This window comes from Ambystoma mexicanum, chromosome 1q (assembly GCF_040938575.1).
Source record: "Ambystoma mexicanum isolate Mex_15411 chromosome 1q, UKY_AmexF1_1, whole genome shotgun sequence".
Classification (NCBI taxonomy): domain Eukaryota; kingdom Metazoa; phylum Chordata; class Amphibia; order Caudata; family Ambystomatidae; genus Ambystoma; species Ambystoma mexicanum.
Genome location: NC_090922.1, coordinates 1,251,268,327 through 1,251,289,789, shown reverse-complemented (window position 1 = coordinate 1,251,289,789; position 21,463 = coordinate 1,251,268,327). Strand labels below are relative to the sequence as shown.

General features: G+C 45.1%; 1 protein-coding gene across 5 annotated transcripts in view; it reads right to left on the bottom strand.

The window, feature by feature from the left end:
• The window catches only part of LOC138545302 (FRAS1-related extracellular matrix protein 1-like), a 1,530,918-nt gene that overhangs the window by 1,490,783 nt on the left and 18,672 nt on the right, over positions 1–21,463 (bottom strand). For 3 of the 5 annotated variants that reach the window (XM_069642060.1, XM_069642059.1, XM_069642063.1), the window contains one exon: positions 10,009–10,191. The exons of the other annotated variants lie outside the window; for them this stretch is intronic. The gene's annotated coding sequence lies outside the window, so the exon portion shown is untranslated. The remainder of the gene's footprint in view (positions 1–10,008; positions 10,192–21,463) is intronic. 5 annotated transcript variants of the gene reach the window in all.

The window sequence follows — 21,463 nt, the reverse complement described above, 5'->3', positions numbered from 1 at the left end:
GTGTCGATCTGCTCCTTTTTTGAATTGAGCTTTAGCTCTTTGCAGATGGGCAGTGGCTTCCTTAAAAGCACGGGTGATTTCTGAGTGCAAGTGATCCACAGCAGGTGCTTCAAATTCTTGGGGAGGATCCAGGTTGGAGGTTCTAGGATGCTGTCCGTATAATAGGAAAAAAGGAGTCTTCCCGGTTCCAGAATGAGTCGAATTGTTGTAAGCGTATTCAGCGATCCAAAGAATATCCTTCCAGGGGTTTTCAGTTTGTTGGAGCATGCAACGTAGATATTGTTCTAGTGTCTGATTTGTCCTTTCGGTTTGTCCGTCAGTTTGGGGATGGTGACTGGTCGAGGGTCTTGCATCAATTTGGGCTAGACGACAGCAACTGCGCCAGAAGTGGGAGATGAATTGACTTCCCCTATCGGATACTAAAACCGAGGGAAAACCGTGTAAGCGAACGATGTTTTCCAAGAATTCTCGAGCCAATACTGAGGCTGAAGGTAGACCCTTCAGGGGAATGAAGTGAGCCATCTTGGAGAATAGATCCACGACTACTAAAATGGTAGTATACCCCGAGCATGGAGGTAAGTCCGTGATAAAATCCATGGACAAGGTATGCCATGGACAGGGCGGGATGTCTAGTGGCTGTAATAGGCCGGCTGGTTTCTGCTTCTGACCTTTATTCTGGGCACACACACCGCAGGAGATTACAAAGTCTCTAATATCCTTTTTCCATGATGGCCACCAGAAATGTCTTTTAATCTTTTCCATGGTTTTGGTAATGCCAGGGTGACCCTCCATTAGAGAGTCGTGATAACAGGAAATTACTTGTTTTTGTATTTTCTCACAGGGCAAGTGCAATCGTCCTCGGAAATATGGTAGGTCTTGATCCACTGAGAATTCTTTTCCCTTTAATTGCCAGTCCTGCAAATCGGCCGGAGTTAGGAGTGATTTAACAGTGGTCTGGATGTCTTCAAAAGATTGAGTGCTGACCAAACCCAAAATCCTTTGTTCTGGGATTATGGGTATTGGTTCTGGATTGGTCAAATGTTCATCTACTCCCATCCGGGAGAGGGCATCTGCTTTTCCGTTCTTACTGCCTGGTCGATAAGTAATTATAAAGTCAAATTCAGCCAGAAACAGAGCCCAGCGAAGCTATCTGGAAGACTGAGCTTTGGCCGTCTTTAGATATTGTAAATTGCGGTGATCAGTCATTACGGTGACTGTGTGTCTGGCTCCTAAAAGATAATGCCGCCATGCTTTAAAGGCCGATCTGATAGCTAAAAGTTCCTTGTCTGTAATTGAATAGTTGATCTTGGGAGCCGAAAACCTGCGGGACCAAAAGGCTACAGGGTGTAACTGGTGTGTGACCGGATCTCTTTGTGATAAAACTGCCCCCATAGCAAGACTAGAAGCATCCGTTTCCATGATGTAGGGGAGTTCTGGGCAAGGATGTTTTAGAACAGGTGCAGAAATGAATTTAGCTTTTTAAGTCCTGAAAAGCTTGTTCTGCTTCAGAAGACCACTCAAAACGTTTGTTCTTTTTTAACAGAGCGGTGATGGGCTGGACTATGAGAAAATTCAGGAATAAATCTGCGGTAAAAGTTAGCGAAGCCTAACATGCTTTGAACTCCTTTTACAGAGGTTGGTGATGGCCACTTGATGATTGCATCGACTTTCTTTGAATCCATATGGACTCCGTTAGGTGACAATATGAATCCCAGGAACTCGACTTCAGTTACGTTGAAAACGCATTTTTCAAGCTTAGCAAAAAGATTATGTTGACGCAATCTCTCGAGAACCTTTTTAACGTGTCTCTGGTGTTCCTCTTCGGATGAATAGACGAGGATGTCATCAATGTAGACAACAACACACACGTCTATGAGTTCTCTAAGGACATCGTTCATAAAATATTGGAAAGCGGCAGGAGCGTTACAAAGTCCAAAGGGCATCACTTGATATTCGAATAGCCTGTACTTGGTGCGGAAGGCCATTTTCCATTCATCGCCCTCTTTTATCCGTACCAAGTGGTAGGCTCCTCTGAGATCCAATTTTGTATATATACATGCGTCTTTGACTTGGTCCAGGAGTTCAGGGATCAAAAGGTAACAGGTATCTGTTTTTAACGGTGATTTGATTCAGGGCGCGATAATCTATGCAAGTCCTAAGGTCTCCTTCCTTTTTCGGAACGAAGAACAAAGCCGATGAAGCTGGAGATTTTGAAGGACGAATAAACCCGTTAGCTAGGTATTGGTCCAAATATTGTCTGAGGTGAAGATTCTCTGGCTCAGTGAGGGCATAAATCCTGCTGCAAGGAGGAGTTGTTCCGGGTATCAAATCTATTTGACAGTCGTAAGACCTATGAGGAGGCAGGGTGTTAGCTTGATCCTTCCGGAAGACGTCTTGGAAATACTGGTATTCGGGAGGTAATTTGGGAACCTCCTCCGAAGAGATTGCCGCCAGTGAAACATCAGGCCTAGGATAACAAGTGGTAAAACATTCTGGAAACTGAACTGTCTTTGCTCGCCAATCGATCTGAGGATTGTTCTTCTCTGACCAAGGGATTCCCAGAATGATCTGGAACTGAGGAGCCTTGATCACATCAAACACGATTCTCTCCCGGTGTCCATCTTGACTCACTAGCGTCACTTCTTGGGTGGCATGCGTTACTGGTCCGGAGGCTATCTCCGTGCCATCCACAGTCGTAATGATGTCTTTTACAGCCTTAGGGACAAGGGGCAGATTCATCCTTGATACCATTTCACGGTCCACATAATTTCCGATTGCTCCACTGTCGATGTAAGCTTCAATTGCATGCAAACGATCCGGACGTTCAGGACTAATGAGGACCATGGGTACCACGAAATGCGAGGTCACGGGACAGATCTTAACGCTCGGCAAGAGGACCTCTACTCTTGTCGGGCTAGGTCGTTTCCCTGCTCAGAATTTGTGGTACAGGTATCCGCGGCTCCTACAGCCTTCTTGGCTGGTTTCACTGGACAGTCCCGAAGAAAGTGTCCTGAGTTTCTGCAATAGAGGCATAATTGCAGCTGCCTTCTTCTTTCCCGCTCTTTCTGGGTTAAAGGTCCTTTTATGCCCCCTATTTGCATGGGTTCCACCGTGTCAGCTCCCCTAGTAGAGGTTTGTGGTTTAGAAAACACTCGGGTATCAAATTTTGAACGATCTGCCTTCCTGTTCTGCAGTCTGTGGTCCAATTGGACAACTAAGTCAATATAGTCTGAGCATTCTTGTGGAGGATTCACAACTTGAGCTAACACATCCTTGAGCTCTCCACGCAGGCCTCTGTAGAAAAGCGTTATTCTCTTATCCTCGGGCCATTGAGTTTCCACTATAAGTCTGTTGAATGAGGCTACATAAGTCAAGAGGTCTTGATTACCCTGTCGTAATGAAAGAAGTTCATTGTCCAAGGCCTGCCCTTGTGCATGTCTTGCGAACAGTTTCTCCATGCTGGACTGGAAGGCCTGGAAATCAAGTAAAACCGGATTATCCTGGGTGATTTAAGGGATCGACCAATCTGCGGCGCTGCCACTGAGATAAGAAAGCACGAAAGCCACCTTGGTCTGGTCTGTTGGGAAAGCAGCTGGTCGACATAAGAAGTGTAAGCGGCACTGGTTGATGAACACTGCAAATTTCTTTGGATCACCAGAAAAGCGTTCGGGCGGAGCCAAGGGCACATTACCGGGCAGATTGATTTGCACTGGATTTAAAGATGATGCAGAAGGATAACTTCCTCCTGGAACGGGCAAAGGTGTCTATCCTGCCTGCGTTTGTAGCAACTGCCTAGCGAGGTCCTCAGTTCACTCTTTGGAAAGTATCAGTTCTCTTCTTAGAGAGTTTGTTTCCTGACGAGCTGCATGTACTTCTGCTCTTAATTCTCCGAGCAACTGGGCTAGTTGATCAGTGTCTGAGGTTTCCATTGCGCCTGGGTAGGAGTATTGTGGTGGGCTTCGCGTTCTGTAACGCTCACCTGATTCCCATGGAGGCACGGGTCTTGGCAGGAAGGTGTCTGTGACTCGAAAAGTAATGTGCAGGACTCGATTGGCTTCTGGGGTCGACCCTCTTCGCACTGTGTGTCAAACTCGAAGAGTGAGGCTTCTGCAGGTGAAAGAATATGGGGGTTAATGGCCTGGGTTGTTGAATGTCCCTCTCTCTCTCTCTCTCTTCCCAGCTTTTCTGTAGAGCCCCCCCCCCCCCCAGGTCAACGTGCTCACCTTAGATAGGTGAATGCTGGGCTCTCCATCTGCGTCTGGTGCAGGGTGCCGTTGCCAGTTCCTTCACTGGTGAAACATTGGCCTCTTGAATTCAGAGGATGGTTACCGTCGTTATCTGCACGAGCGGTGAGTTTCTGGACACCTTTTGTCTTTATAGTCTTTAAATGCGTGGCACGTTAATATTGAAGACTCTGTATAATGCTTTTCCCTTATGTATTGCAGGACTCTTGGGATGGAAGATGGAGTGAAGCGCCTGGAAATTCGTAAGTATGGCAAGCGCTCTAACTGTCTCTTTCCTTGCAGATTAGTTCGTGTTAAAGAGACGCCGGAGTATTCGCAGGCGTTTTATTGCGACAAGCGTGATGGGCGTGACAATACCTGCTTATTGTCTTTTTCCTTTGTCTTTCAGATGTTGGTTTGCAGCGCCGGAGTCAGCGGAATGCTAGTAAGTTTTAACTATACTTTGTCTTCTCAGGCGGCGATGCAGAATGAAGAAATCCGGAATTCACGGCGTGCCGGTAAGTATAACAATGCTTTTGTCTTTGCAGGCGAAGGTGCAGCGTGAAGACACGGCCGCTGCTACCGTGTGTAGAGTTTGTCTTGCTAACCTGTTGCTTCTGGTCTTTTGCAGGTGCTGATGTTGACTGGATACAGGAATGGTAAGTATAATTCTTGCAGGTTCAGGATCGAAAGAGGAAAGGCTGGAACAGACTCGGTGAGCGTTCTGCTGCAGATGCAGAATAACGCGAAGCACGTTTCATCTATCGGGTGTGGTTTAAATAGCCTTGGAGTGATGAGGCGTCTTCTTCCACGGCCCTGCCTAGGTAAGAAAAGAGTTCCAGTTTCCAGAAGAGTTCCAGTGCTGTATCAAGGGAGTGGAGCTGCCCCACCCAGGTAAGAAAGTAGTTCCTGTTCACAGAGGGCTTCTAAGTGGCTGGTAAGTAAGCAGCATGGTCTGCTGCAGGTAAGTCCACCCAAGCACTTTCACACCAATTATGAGCCCGGCGCTTCCAGTGCCGGGACCGATGGTTTTGATGAGCCTGGTGCCACCGTGCCAGGACAGGGCCCAAAAGGTCCCAGTAGGGACCGGCTGGTGCCTAGGATTAGGGGCCTGCTCCCAAGGACGTTGGGCTGGTCCTGGCTCCTTGGGAACAGTGATCATGACAGAAGTGATGTAATCCAGTCCTCCTTCCGAAATTGGGGGACCAAACCTTCGGCAAAGGATAAATTCATGGCTTAGTGACCTAAGGGACCAGAATTAGTGAACAATCCTTAAACACCCCCAAGGGGCAGATATCTCCCAGACAGGCAGTGGGTTTTAGGGAGACTATGATTTGCAAGATATCTGCCTCCGAACAGGGCGAGAAGATGAACTCATCAACTCTGTGATCTGGAATGGGCTTGGAGTTAGTGCCAGGAGTGGATATATCCACCCTGGGAGATGGAATAAGTTTCCTGGTGACACAGATGGCCTCCTGATGCCTACACATGTTTTGTTTGAATTAATTATGATTTAACTGGCACCAATGTGCGTCCCTAGTTGGAGTAGGTCCTTTTAGGATTGTGAAGAGATGCTTCATCCTTCGAGCAGGACTTATCATTATGGATCCTGTTATTATAGGTAGTAGTTTTAGAGGCTATAATGCCCTGCTTGAGTTTTTGTGCAGCTTGTTTATATGAGGCCGGCGTAAGTGGTGAGGGATTTTTCCGCCACGTTTTCAGCTGCTCTTTTGGAGTGTTTCACTCCAATATGCCATTGTTAAACCAGAGTTTAGTCTTAAGAATGGGCAAGAGATTCTCGACCATGACCTTTTTTAGGTTTGTTGAGGTTGCACTGTGGTTGGAATTGGTACTGGCTCCTGGTGGTAGAGGCAGGTGGATGGATAAGAGATGTCAGAAAATGGTCCGACCAAGGACAAGGTAGAACACAGATATCAGACACTGGTAGGCGGTGTGTGAGAATCCAATCAAGGATATGGCCTGCACTGTGTCTGGGTTCATTCACAAATTGTAAATACCATATGACTCCTAGGGCTGCTCACAGAAAAGTGGGTACTTTGTTCAGAGGGTCATTGGCCCAGAGTTTGAAATCACCAAAAATGATGACGGGGGTATTGGCTTTCGTGAATGTGTTATGAAACCCGATAAATTGTTCCTCAGATGAGGGCATAGTTCTTGGTGGCCGATATAAGGCCAGGATGGTTATAGACACTTTGATTTATTTTGACTTTTAGCACCAGACATTCGCAGTTGTCCGGTGCCTCACATGGAAGTACATGACAGTCCAGAAGTTTGTTACAGAAGATCGCAATCCCCACACCCTTTTTTCCCTGCCTATCACATCGGTGGAGGTCATACAAGGCTGAGGATGGTAGTGTGGCTTCAGAGGGTGCAGACTCATTGAGCCAGGTTTCAGTGACTATGAGGGAATCAAGGGCTTCGTGGCATAGGCGATCCTCAATCTCAGTCCCATGAGAGATGAGGGATCTAGTGTTGAGGAGAAAAAAGCTAAGTGGCCCGTCGTGCGGATACTGATTTGCCTTGGCCACTGCAGACGGTGCCCGAGTCATAGCAAGAGCCCTAATGTGCTGTGTTGTCGGCCCAATGGTTATTTATATGTGTAAAACAGAAAGTTGTTTGGCAAAGATATTGCTAGAACAATAAAATAGATTATACCTGAAAGAAATGCAGTATTTACAGGAAATAGTATAAAGTTGGGCCTGGAGCGCCCCAGACACTAATCAGTGCCAAACGGCCTCTTCAAATGTGCCGCTGACCAGTTGAAGTAGGCTGGGGTGCCTGGGAAATGCAGTTTCCTAAAATTACGAAACAGCGAGAGCAGCTTCGCTCGATGGAACGCTGCTGTGGATGGAAGAACGCAGGCCGCGATACAAGCACGAGATGTAAAGAAAGTAGAGCAGTAACAATGTTGCCAACAGCTGATCACACTGACACAATGTTACAAAAGCACACGGAGCACGCGACTAATGCAGTCCTTACTGCTTGGCTACGAAGTGCAATCCCTGAAAATACAATCAGGCCACACATAAGATGGCGCACGCACTCGTACACACACAAGGGCACTGCGTACCTAAGTTGCTTAAATAGTGTGGCGCCAACTGGCCTCTTCAAACTCGCTAGTACTCAGTTGGTAGTGAAAGCTTTTGGAATGATTGCTTGGCAGGAAGAACTTTTTCAATTGGGCTAGCTGTAGTTGGTTTTATAAAAAGCGTTGAATGACTGTGTCCCAAGTCAAAAAGGAAGATCCCCCTGGAATCATTCTTGAGTCATCAGGTGACTCCATCCTAGAGTCATCCATGGCTAGTTCAGGGAGATCATCCAAAACCATCCTGAAGTATGTGTATAGGCCGAAATATTAAAATGAGATGACTCTAGAGTTATCACAGAAACTACTCCAAGAGGAGTTCTGATTACTTCGTGATGATCTTGTATTACTCCAGGATGACTTCATGACAATTTCAGGATGGGTTTGAAATTGTGAACAATTATTGCAGACAATTTCAGGAGGATGTTGCTTTCAAACGATTTAGGAAAAAGGTTTTGAATCCTTGTGTGTAAGATGGGTGGTATTACTATAGGGTTAGACTTATGAATAGTGTACTGGAAAACATGGAATTTGCAGCCGTTACTTGCCTTCTTTGCTAGAGCACTCAAATGTCATTAACTAAGGTTTGCTGATTTAGTATACAAAACTACAAATCCACCCCACAATGTCACGAACCAACCTCTAAACTCCCTCATTTCATATCTTACCTCTAGCTAACATGGCATCACACCCAATAAACTCCCACAATTACAAATCACTGCACTAAAATAAACACTTTCAGTGACCTAAACAGAATCTGTTAAAGGTCTAACTGCATGACAAGATTGCTGATCACTTCACCCAATATCTATGAGCAGCTAGCAATTAGTTCGACCATTCACCACACCCAAGAAAACATTAGCTGACCCCCCTACCCCCAACAGAAATCCAATAGCACAAAAACATGTACCATTTACAAGTTGGCACCAACCTACAAATTCAATAGATCAACTATAATAGTTCTATACACGCACTTGCATCTTTAGTTCACAGAGCAGCATGTGCGCTACAATTCCATTGTAGATTAGTAGCAGGGGCTGACATAGCACCCAAACTCAGTTGTGGGGATGTTACAATTCCATCGTTTAAAAAAAAAAAAAAAAACATAATATGAAAGATTGCGCAGGTGTGTGGAAACATGTAGGTGTCACTTCATTGTCCAAACAGGCATGACTGTCATACTGTAACAAGAACACACTTTTAAAGGAGATGTGGTGATAGTTCAGCTTGTCAAATTAGATCTGTCCGACAAAATATTTGTAGCAGACAATTGACCGGTTACTTTATAGTCCAATATTTTGCAGTTGTTGCACAGATACATCGCCAGGAACTGCAACATTACACAGACATTTGCAGATTTAATGCTGTGTCTATCAATTGTCCAGGTGAAAGAGGCAGGTTCTGAGGAAGGAATGTAGGAGGAATGAAGAACACTAGCCATCCCTGCCAAAAGACTTCGGGTTTTCCAGCTTTTGTGAACAGCCATGAATACATTTTGGAATAGTCCGTTTTCAGCCATCAGCTTTTACAATATAATTCTCTTTCTTTCACTGCATCTTCTTTTTCCACCAGATTCCACCAGACCAGTAGCTGCTTTTTCTCCTCTACCTTTCTTTTTAAAGCCTCAATTATAGCTTTTCGTTATTTCATCAAATGTTTCCTGTGTCTTAATACTGTTTCTTGGCTGCGGGTATGAAAAAGGCAAGTTGAAACTTCATAATGTGACTACCAATACAACTAACATTTTGCCTGAGCTGTACACTGGGGTGACTCCCCTTAAGCGCGATCCTATCCGCCCCCTTGGGGATTTGCTTATTCTTGCTCTCCTTGGCGCTTTCCCTCCCTCCCCATGCAGCTACCCACAACTCAGTGTAGCTGCACACATAAAAGTGTGTATGGGTACATACCCTTGAGAGAGTGCTGTGACCACTATAATTTATAAATAGCAGCAAGCTGCGTCACCAATTCCACATGGTATACTTATAAAGACCTTGAATGAATCGGACAGAAAACGGATTGGTATTTGCGAATCGCGCTCTACCTTGGACATCCTAGATTGGTTCCCCAACCTGTGGACTAAACTTTCAGGATTGCATCTAAGGTAAAAAAAAATAATCTAAAGATAGTTTAGGAATTTCGATTTGGGAAACCAATCCAGGATGTCCAAAAACCACTAAAGACTTTTAGCACAACGCGCCAGCCATCGACAGGTCTCTCGGGACTCAGCCCTTTATCATCAAGTACCATCAGAAAATTGTTTCAAGATATTTTCACAATCAACTTCCAAACCTGGTCACCATACCAAGTGTTCAATTTCAAGGCCTTGAAGACGGCTAAGGTCGAAACACGTGTCAGCTGACTTTATGGGAATAAATTCACCTACAGATGACCAGATATAGACTGCATACCTAACTTTAAGGAGGTAGAGTGCAATTCGCCAATACCAATCCATTCTCTGTCCTAGCTGCACACATACTCTGACCTGGACTACGGTCCCCAAGGGCATTCAACCCATAGCACTCTATACTTCTAGAGGAAAGAGATGCTGTAAATGAGGTGGGCATTGTGCAGCATTCATCTGTATGTGTGAAAAAAGGAAACGACTCCACATAGGGACATTAGATGTACCCTCCTCCCCCAAACATCAAATAGATGAACCAAAAAAAAAAAATTGCTTACCTAACTACAAAAGCATGACTGCCTTGAAATCCTTTTTTTCACGTATTTCTCTTCTACTTTCATCGATGCCCTCTATCAGCAATTTACAATTAACTTCACCAGGAATTGCAAAGGCTCAAATTCCCCATCATTTCAAATGCAGAGAATTGTCGGAATCAAAAAGAGTGCATTGATTTGAGTTGTCTAAAAGAAGAAATAAAAAAAGTAAATTTAGTATGCGCCAAGTATTTGTGAACCAGGTCTGTACCCAAACCCATTAATTTATAGTGGGCTTGCTATGGATGTTCCTGCCTGATGTGTCCAGATTCTTGAGTTTTTGGTGCTTGGTTAACTTCCTCCAAGACTTTCACCCATTGTGGCTTTAACTAGTTGCATCTGTTTGCAAATTAGAGGTGGGTGTTCCGGAGAGGCAATACGTTCTTAACTGCAGAGCTCTTGTACCTAGAATGCTGCAGTCATTTTGTGTGTGTCCTTTAAAAGACAAGCACCAGCTTGTTTCTTAAACTTTATCAACCATAGAGAGCCCTAGCTTGCAGACAGCAAAATGTACAGGAAATAGGAGGGTGTGCAGGGACAGAACCCATTACCAAAGGGATCTTTACTGGGGGAACAAAAAGTCAATATTACACCTTAGCAGGAAGGCCTTTGCTAAAATGAGCCAGGCACTATCCTCCAGAAGAGTCAGATTTCTCCTCACACCTAAACCCCCCCCCCCCCACCAACCCCCACCTGGCCCCGGGGGGGGGGGGGGGAAGGGCAAGAATTATTTTACTCAAGGGGGGGTGGGTCAGCATAGAAAGGCTTGAAGACCGCTGCCTTAAGGGAATAAAGTGACCTCCCGCTTTCAAATAGCAAAGCAATTAACAGCACTCTTTTCATGCCCAGGTCAGAAAACTCCCGCTACCACACCAGTCCTCTGATACACAAGGCTGCTTAAAAATCCAGACAAGCATGAAAATAGCTCAACATCTAATGAAAATGAACTAGTCCCATCATTAGAGAAGAAGAAAAAACAAAAGCATTCACCCCAGATCATAATAAACAATGATCAAAAAAGATATTTTCAAAATTAATGACATGGATCGCTATGCCTAGCATGCATTCAATAAGGTTTACAGGCAAACTATCTTCAATTAACTGCTGAGGTCAAGTGGTTGAAAAAAAACCAAACAGCACTGAAGGGGCAATAAAATCCCTCCGGGAACCTATATAGAGAATGTGACACAAGTATAACTAGAACATGCAGTAATCCAGAGTCCCTGAAACTTACATTTGTATATATTAAATCATGTAGCGATTTCCTCAATCCCCAAAGTGTTGAACAAACTAAACGTAGATTGAATAGAGCAGGAGTTATAGGGAGGAGGGGGGAGTACAACACCATCCCCTGCACATAAAGGCTGGCACAACTAGCCCTACTGTGAACCAAACCGGCAATGGAAAACGGGGGTAAACAAGCCATCAGTGTGTTCTTCACAATAAAAAAAGCTCTGCCTCATGGGTATAGCATCCGTAACTTCCAGCAGTGAAAAAAATATTCAAAAGCATTACAATATAAAATGAGTCTTTGAGTGCCGGACAGTTCGCTTTTTATGGGGGGGGGTAGCTTTACAGAACCTCTTTAGGGGTGCTTTGACCTTGAACTTCACAGAGTACCTGCCCCGTACACTTCACATTACACAAATCTCAGCAATATTCCTGAGCTTGAAAGGGGGTGGGGGGCGTGGAGACCCTCCTTTAATACAAATTCAGTTGCTGGACATGCCACTTTTTTTGTTGGCTGGTGTTCAATGGCTTGACTGAAAGCAATGATCAGGTTGCAAGCATTGTTAAGAGAAATGCATAGAATCACAACAACAAATCTAAGCCCAAAGCACCCTGTGCCACCAGAAGGAGGAATCGAAGAACTCATTACTCAGGGCGTTACAACCATCCCCAGCCTGAAACTACACCTGGTAGTGTGTGCAGCACACCCCGTACCACACAGCGGCTCAAACAGTCTGCCACACACTTCAAAACATAGCCAGCCTTCATGCTAGCCAAACAAAACTTTGCCACTTGGCATACTGCTTCAGAATTAAGCAATATTAAAAATGTTGCGAAAGTCACACACGCTTCCCACAAGCCACACATCAACAGTCCCCACACAAGGGAAATCTATGCCAGCGGGTATCTGTGCACTGGCATGCAGCTGTCTGGGCAACTTATTGAAAATTAAAAGCATTGTGCCCTCTATATACAATAGACCATGGGTCTCCAACCTTTATTTTGGCGTGAGCTACTTTCAGTAGGGTGCCAACAGCAAGAGCTACTTGCAGGCTATATCAGGGGTTAGGGGTGGTTCATGAACATTGGAACTTGTACTTTAGCTGTAACTTTCCCCTTCATAAATATAAGGAATAACATATCCCTTCACGATTATGTTAATAAGTTCAAAAATCTCTTTATTGCATTCTTATTTATTAGAAGTTCTCATAAAAAGACTTTTACAAAGTAGGAAAATGAAGTAGGTGTGAAGGTTGACACTGCATGCCATCCACCAGTGCTCTGTAGTTTGGTTTATAACTTGATACAGCAACTCGAATGGAGTCACTCAGATGCTCATCGGTCAGGCGTGTTCGAAATTTCGATTTGATGAAGTTCATATCTGAAAATGCAGATTCAGAGATAGGTGGAACCAAACAGAGAAGTCACTTTTAATGCTGCTGTGCAAATGTTACCGTACTCCTTGTAATCAACAAGGCTCCAGAAATTGATGTGAGATTGTCTGCTTTTCAACTGAATGTCCCCTTGCAGACAATCACCAGTTCCATAGCAAAACTGTTCAGAGTAAAACAGCTCACTCATTTGTTCTGCAAGTTCAAACATTGACTTCCATGAAGGGGTTTGCGATGAACATCACACACGGTTCAATCCTTTCGAAATCCCTGAACCGGTCACTGAACTCTTCCTTAAGCCTGCTCAGGAGACTGCTGTATTTGTCTATATTCAGGACTAGCTGTATGCATTACAGAAGGGAAATGATGCATTTTCCTTTTTATCCACTTGTTCACTGAAAAGGTTAAGTTTGGACTTAAATGTCTTTACTGCACTTATGTCAGCAATGGTTTTACCCTTTCCTTGTAGTTCACAGTTCAGGGCATTTCATTTCTCAGTGACATCAGCCAGAAATGCCAAATCAAGTAGCCAAGAAATGCTGCATAATTGGCCGAGGTCTTCATTTCTTGACCTCATGAAGTCTTTGATTTCTGGCAAAAGTGAAAGAAAGCAACGTAGTATTTTCCCCCCTGCTAAGCCATCAGATTTCCGTGTGTAGCAACAGATCACCATGTGCGGCAGATTTGGCCTTTGCACAAATTGAATTCATAATTCGCACAACAGGGGCCATTACGTGATCAAACCCCATCACTTTGGCACAAATTGCCTGCTCGTGGATGATGCAGTGGTAGTGCAATAATGGAGGGAAAAATCAGGGTCTGCTTTACAGCATGCAGCAAAAACAGAATGACGCCCTGGTGCACCATCAGTCGTTATTAACTTGTTCAATGAAATTTTTGTTTTGACAAAATAATTCTTGACCTCATTGTAGATAAACACCTCTGGTTGTGGATTTCAGAGGCAACAAGAGGCAACAAGGTCAAGAATTCCTCTTTGTTGGTGAAGTCTTCACACACCATTCGAGCAAACAGTGCCAGCTGGGCAGTATCACTTGCATCAACTGATTCATCACACTGAATGGAAGAAAAAAAAAAAAAGATTGCATATGCTCAAATCTTTTTCCAATTGCCCGATCACATTGGCTGATATTGCAGATACCCTCCTTGCCATTGTGTTTGCACCTAACTGCACATCTGAAATGGCAGACATAATTTCAGGGCAGTTTTTAAGCACAAGACCTGCACCATCTGTAAAAGTGCATTCGTGTTTTGCCAAATAATGTGCAACTTCGAAGGATGCCTCTGTTGCAGCATTCGCTTTCTTTGCTGGTTGGGTAAAAAATGATTGTTGCATCTGCAGGGCAGCTTTTAGTTCAGCTACTTTTTGGGATCGCAGACTGCCTCCTTTATGAAAGTTTTCATAATTTGTATGCATTGTCCCAAAGAGCCCCTCGACATTACTCTTTCCCACTGCAAATTAAACACACACTTCCCTTTTACGCTTGCGAAAAAGAAATCGGTCTCCCACTCTTGATGAAAATTATACGTCTTCTGCCTTTTGTTGGATGATCCGCCTACTTCTGGATCCATGATTTCAACAAGTGTCGTTTCGTTTGTACGTTTCTTTTGGGACTGCACGTGCAATGTAATCTGAGGGGGATTTCAATGTGTTATTATGGTTTTAAAAATAATTGAGCACACAAAATTCTGCTTAGTCAAAAAATAAAAACCAATGCCATTTCAGCACATTCGCAATTCCGAAAAATATTAACTTTGTGGCATGCACCTATGCCAAGTCATTTATAACGATGTTATATGCTTGAAAACTGCTTAATCACATATAAATGCTTCTGTTGTGCTGACAGTAGTTATTAGGAAATTAAACTGTGGGTTCATGGGTGTAAACCTTTGATATTCACTACAGGGGCAGAAATATCCCCAACCTCTGCTCTGAATATAAGCCAGTGACCAGCCCAAACCATGCCCTGGCCAAACATTTTATAGGAATTGCAAAAGTCATACGATTAACAAGCAGTTTTTTAATATTTAACATCTCGGCAACAGTCTCTCAACCTGCTGAGCTACCCTGGTAACATTCTACTGTAGAGTGTCTATGGATCCCTTAATGTACTCAAAATTGCTGTATTACCAACTGTATTTTGGGTGCACCCCAGCCAGGAAAGTGATTTAAAGTGGAACTGATGCAGCGTGGAGTTTGTAAAGAAGCAGCATGAAGGAAGTTGCCCCATTTTAAAACTTCTATTTTGAACATTTCCTTTGAGTGGAGTTCAAATGCCAACTCCGCCCTCACACTGGCCCTTGTGGGATTCCCCCCCTTATATTTTTTCCCCCCATTCCCACTGCTGAGTGGAATAGTGTCCTGCACATCTCATTCACGTTCCAGTGGCCTACTGCACACCAAACGTGAGATTCTCTTCAGAGGGTGATCAAAAGAAGATCATGGGACCAACAAGGCTGCAGCTACTATTAGTAACGGCAGGGCTCTGGCGAGGAAGTCACGAGGGGGCTTGCCCGCTAGAGCCCTGCCTTCTAAAAAATGGCTTGCATGACTGAAAATGAGCCCAGGGTCGAAACTGAGGCACGCAGCTATCATGCTCAATGTCTCCGCTTCACCCTGGGTTGACTTCCAGTCATATGAGTAACTATTAGAAACGGCAGGGCTCTGGCAAGGAAGTCCCGAGGGGGCGTGCTCGCCAGAGCCCCGTAACCTAAAAGTAGCTCACATGATTGCAAATGGGACCAGCCAGGGTGAAGCGGAGACATTAAGCAGCACAGCTGAATTGTCTCCATTTCACCCCGGGCTTTGTTCTGCCAAGCTGCCCGACCCTCTGACAGCAACACGCAACAGCTGTGCGCACAGGGGCTGCAGTGGCTCGGCAGAAAAAGACAAAATAAATAACTTCCACCGATCCACCCAACCCAACTTACCTCAGCAAGACACGTTTTCCTGGAATGCCACTGTCAGCTCGCTCCTGCAATCCAGGCCAAAGCCTCAGCCACCTCCAAAACAGATCCAAAAATGATGCAAGGCGCCATGGTACTTTTTAAAGAAAAAAAGCCCGGGCAAACTGAGTAGCACAAAGAAACCACTGTGGCCAATAGGACCACAGCTCTCAGCAAGGAACGTGCTCTGGCCAATCACATGGTGCAATCTATATGCTATAGAGAATTGCTGGCCTGTGATTGGTCAGAGCACTTCCTGGCATCACTTTTTTTTCCTGAAACTCGAGCGTGAGCTACTTCAAAGGCTTTGGCGAGCTACTCGTAGCTCGCAATCGACTGTTGGGAGACCACTGCAATAGACACATTCTCAGAGGGGCTATGGGACACTGCAATGTTCTTAAGCAGACGACAGGGTCAAATCTTGAATATCGCTGGGTCCGTGCAACCCTTTCCTTCACAGTAAATCACTGCAATGATTTTGCTCATACCCACTGAAGGTGCGGTCATGTGTACGAGTTGTATATGCACCGTACCAGACACATAGCAACGTCGCACACAAGGGCACAACAAGCACGTGGATAATGGACCACTTTAAAGCAACCAGGGATGTTGCAAAGGTTTAATACATTAAGCTTCTGCCGTTTAAGCCCACATGTGCACTGTCCCCTAGAGACCAGGGAGGATAAGTGCTCATCCAAACTAGCAATCCAAATGTATGTTAACATATAGCGGGCAAGATAGCAATTAGGTTTTTCGGCCTTTTAAAAAAAAAAATAAAAAAAAACACAATTGTTGATAACAAGATAGTCACTCTTCAGGCTCTACAGGCAGTGGTCTAAACTTTTTTGACCCCCGAGCCCTCCATAAGAAAAAGGTGCCTGGCTTGGGCCCCTCTATACACGGACTCAAAAATGTTTATCTGGTGTAGAATGGTGCCAAATGGAGGTGTGGGTGCAAAACATTCTTTCAAAATCATTGCTTGCAATTACTAATTAGAAGGCAAATATTTGTAAACACAGCATTCTGAATTTTTTGCTATAGGGGACTTTGACTAAAAGTAGTTGGATATTTATTGCATACTGTAACGTAGGACATACTCAAGTACAACAACTTCATTACTACCAATGCAGGCACTTGCAAGTTGGACAGTGGCATACTGGAGAACTAGTGTGAAGGGTGGGCCTGCCTTTCAGCAGCCAGCCATCCATCACTATTGGGTTACATTTTTGCAATAGACAACCACAGGTTTTCTTCTAGCTTTGACCGATATTTAGTGCTGCAAGTGGTGAAAATCCAATCTTGCAAAGGTACGAGGTGCTGAAAGGTAAAAGTACATTGACTGTGCATTTGGATAGAGTAGGAAACTGCATTTTGCCAGAAATCCACTCAAGGACAATTTTTTGAATTGGCTCTCCAGTAGGCAGCCACTTTGAAGTTCCATTAGTTCCTCCTGGAGGTATTGGGAGGTGGGTGGGCCCCTACGTCTGCTAGGAAAGGCTGAACCACGCAGTCATTGATGCTACAATTGTCCTCTGGAAAGTACATTTGAGAGTGGTTCTGAGATGGTTTCCCATTAGTTCAGCAACACATGAAAAGATCATACTCCGCCTCCTTAGGAGATCTGCTAATAATGGAAACGCATTCGGAATGCAGACATTAACCCTCCTCCTCCTCCTCAAAAGCTCCAACTTCTTCTTGAATGCTGACATTTTTGCGTTCATAGCCATTGATGTGGTTTCTTTTCTGTGCCTTGCAGGGAGTGGTTTAGAAAATGTAGCTTTTCAAAGAGGTCGCCATAGTAAGCCAACAGTACAAGCAGGTGTGAATCACACAGAGGCTCTTTTGTCTGGTCTAAACCCAGGAGAGAAAGCGTCTCACTTTGTTCCCAAGTTCCTAAACACAATTTAAAACCTTTCCCCCCTGGAGAGCAACCTGACCTCCGTGTGAAACAAAGCATCTCCTGCTCCCATTTCTGCACATAATGTGGCAAACTTTACAACTGAAGTCAGCACCTCTGAGAGTCCATTCCCCATATTGCGCACAGGCAAAGCTTCCCGGGGATCACGCAGTGTGTCCACAATATATGTGGAGCTACTACCAACACTTTTACTATTAACCCACTTTGCTGGATTTTTTTTTACCTGGGGAGTGTGTGAGCCTCTCTTCTCACTCTCTCATGTATTTTGATGTGCGTTTCATTCTTGTGTTCTTTGATTATGGAGCCTAAACAACTCCATAAGTATCTTTTGATTTTTGTGTCACAGCACCCTCAGGGCAGTGACTCAGGGAAGGAAGCCTTTCAGGATGTCCCAAGGTCTAAATACCTTTTCTGGGATAAACTAGTAAAGTTAAATTGACTTTGCTAGTCTTTAAATTCCTAGACCCAGCACACACTACCTTCCAATAGAGTGCTGGAGGGGTTACCTAGTAATCCAGTGTCTAGAAACTCATTTAGCAGTCAAATGCTACCCTTTCCTATCGAAATGACTGGTGGCAGTGGTTTAACTAACTACCATGATTTTTCCCGTTCACGACCGGCAGCTAAAAATCGCGGGAGCCATGTTTTTCAAGATGGTGTCTGAGCCTCAGGTCCCGGTCTTCTTTTTTCACCGTTTCTTTTTGGACAGGTCCTTCTAGAATTTGTCTCTGCTCGCCAAACCAGTTTTGGTCCCTTTGTTACTACGCCTTTGGCAAGCTTCAGGACTGAAGACCGCCTCTGGCGCGGGCAGGAAGTGAGGGAGGTGCCCGAAACTCCCTGTACTTAGTCTCCTAGGAGACCCAAATGCACTCCGATAGGCTGGCTGACTGTCTGGCAAGGACAGCCAACCTGCTGGGCGAGTGACGGCTAGGCTGGAATGAACAGGAGAGAACTGAATAAAAGGAGAGTCTCTTAGCTTGGAAGGCAGAGTCAACCAATGGAACGAAAGAACCGAAGGACGAGCTGGAAGAGGACGGCTGCTGCAACTCCTGGACCGTTGGTTTGCCTGGTGAAGCCCTGCTGCAGGTCCAAAACACCCAGTTCAGCTCGACAGAGAAACAAACCCCTTCAAGGACTTCTTCCTTTGAGTTGGTAGGACCAATCAACTTGTAAGCCACCTGGATACCATTCTCGGAGCTGGTTAGGATTAACCAGCGAGAAGGACACCAACTTGTGTGCTTGAAGGAAAGCTACTGGAACTGAAGATTTGCCAAGTCTGCCAGCTTTGTGACCAGTCGCCGTGCAGTGCAGCAGTCCCCAGACATCCTCCCTCTTGTGCCCATGACTGAGGCTCAGGAACAGCAAGATCTGCAGGAAATGCCAGGAACAGAAGTCTTCAGCTGCATCTTTCTTCATTGGAAAGTACTGTGAAAACTCGAGAGAACTTACCTCTCACTGCAAAAGTGCATATTACGTTGGCAACTTTCAGGCCCGATCATTTGTGACCCAGCATACTTTCTTCCACAAACTACTTTTGAGAACTTTAGCGAAGACTTTACCGTTTAATAACCAGAACCGTTTTATCCTATACAAGACATTAGCCCATTGACTTTGGCCTAACATATTGCATTGAATTGACTCCTCTGGTGAACTATTTGCCAGGTTTCAGAATCACTGATATTCGTTGGATTAACCCATGCCTTTTTACTGCTATTTTGCCCTTACTTCAGGGGAGCGCAACTGCTTAAGTAATCAGTACTGTAGTATATATATGTGTGATATAACTTGCCTCCTTTTAGTGAATGCTTTATATAAAAGGATTGTGTAATAAATTAAGTGTTTTACAAAGAAACGTTGAGTGTCTATTTGAATACTTGCGATTGTAGACCTCTGTGTAACAGCCCTTCCAGCTCACATTCCCTCTTGAGATAAGCCCGACTGCTCAGTCCTGCTACCAAAAACTGTAGTACAGACTTATACCAAAGGTTGGTTTTGCTTACACCTGTAGTCCTAATTGTATTTGGTGGTCCCAGAGGGCACTGCATGCAATTCTGCCTAACACTGGACTAGGCCACAGATTGGCGGCGAAAACCATACCTGGATGCACAGGGCCAATATAAATCTTCAGCACTTCTACTCAACCAATGTCACAAAGGGAAAAGAAATCCTTACTTGCCTGCATGACTGGGTCAAGTGCTTCACTGGATTTTTCTTGCTGGGACACAGGTGGTTAGGTTGACACACCGACGCTTGGAGCAATGTTGCTGCAATGAAAACAGTCAAGGATACACGTCTACCTGCGACTCCAAAATGAGCAGGGGTTAATGTTAGGGAGAATTCTCCAGAATGGCTAATTTCCTTACCTGATGAGTCCCTCAGCACCTTTGCTGGATTTCTAGGATTTATTTTTTCACCTGGTAAGAGTGTGAGCCTTGTTTCCCCTACTCTTACACATGTTTTTGCTGTGGGTCCCGTGCCTGCTGGGCCTAGAGACCCAAGCTACTCCTCACTGATGAGCCCCAACAAGGGCGAAACATGTTTGGGGATGCTTGTGGTCTCGTGCAGAAGGGATGTGACCTAGCAGTTCGGGCTGGACTGCCCCTTTTTGGGGTGGGGCCATGCCTGATTTGCATATGGTCTTTCCCCTTCTGTAATGGCTTGGCAGGCGAAGAACAATGGTCTGGAGGGATGTCCCGAGCAATGCCAGTGGTTAAGATTCAGTCTAAACCTTCCAGCCATCACCCCTTTGTTTTTGCTTTGTCACCCCGAGTGGGACGGGTTTGCCCAGACGTGGGTCCCGTGCCTGCTGGGCCTAGAGACTCAAGCTACTCCTCACTGATGAGCCCCATAAGGGCGAAACATTTTTGGGGATGCTTGTGGTCTCGTGCAGAAGGGATGTGACCTAGCAGTTCGGGCTGGACTGCCCCTTTTTGGGGTGGGGCCATGCCTGATTTGCATATGGTCTTTCCCCTTCTGTAATGGCTTGGCAGGCGAAGAACGATGGTCTGGAGGGATGCCCCGAGCAATGCCAGTGGTTAAGATTCAGTCTAAACCTTCCAGCCATCACCCCTTTGTTTTTGCTTTGCTGTGTGTTGTACATTTTTTGCTCATGGACTATGGAGTCTCACCTACTCCATAGACATCTTTTTACTGCGTGTCACACAGCACCTTTAGTGCAGTGACACAGGGTTGTCTTTTTAGACTTCCCACTTATTTTCTTGGACTGACTACTGTCTCCCAGAACATTGACTTTACTTGTCTTTTTAAATTTACAGACCCAGTACAACCTATCTTCCAATAGAGTACTGGAAGGGTTAATAGTTATCCCTTTATGTCGGTTTCTCATGGAACAATATTTAGTTCGCCGTTCTCTAAGATTTGGCTGGTGGCAGTGGTAGCTAACATTTTTATTCTACCGCGAGCTATGAAAATAGCCTCAGTACAGTTAGAGGCTATGGTGGAAGCCTCAAACTCAAACCCGCTGGACCCCATTGATTTTTATTTGGTTCCGGTCGGGTTTATTCGCCATTTCTTTTTGTAAAGGTCTTTCTCATGTTTTACTCTGCTCGCCAAACCAGGTTTGGTTCCTTTGTTTGCCGTCCTTCGGCGGGCTTCTGCACAGAAGCCCTCCTTAGGCGCCCGAGTGTCTGGGTGGACAGGATGTGAGGGAGGGGTTGAGGCCCCCTGCACAGGGTCTCCTTGGAGACCCAAGTCGCACTATTGCTTGATTGGCTAGGTGACTGTCCTGCCATGACAGCCACCCTGCTGTGTGATTGACAGCCAGGCTGTGTGAATGGGGAAAAACTGCTTACAAGCAGGTCTATGGGACTTGGAAGGCACAGTCACCACTGGAACGAGAGAACCAACAAGGAGCTGAAGGAAGATGACTGCTGCAACTACTGGACATCCCGGTGAA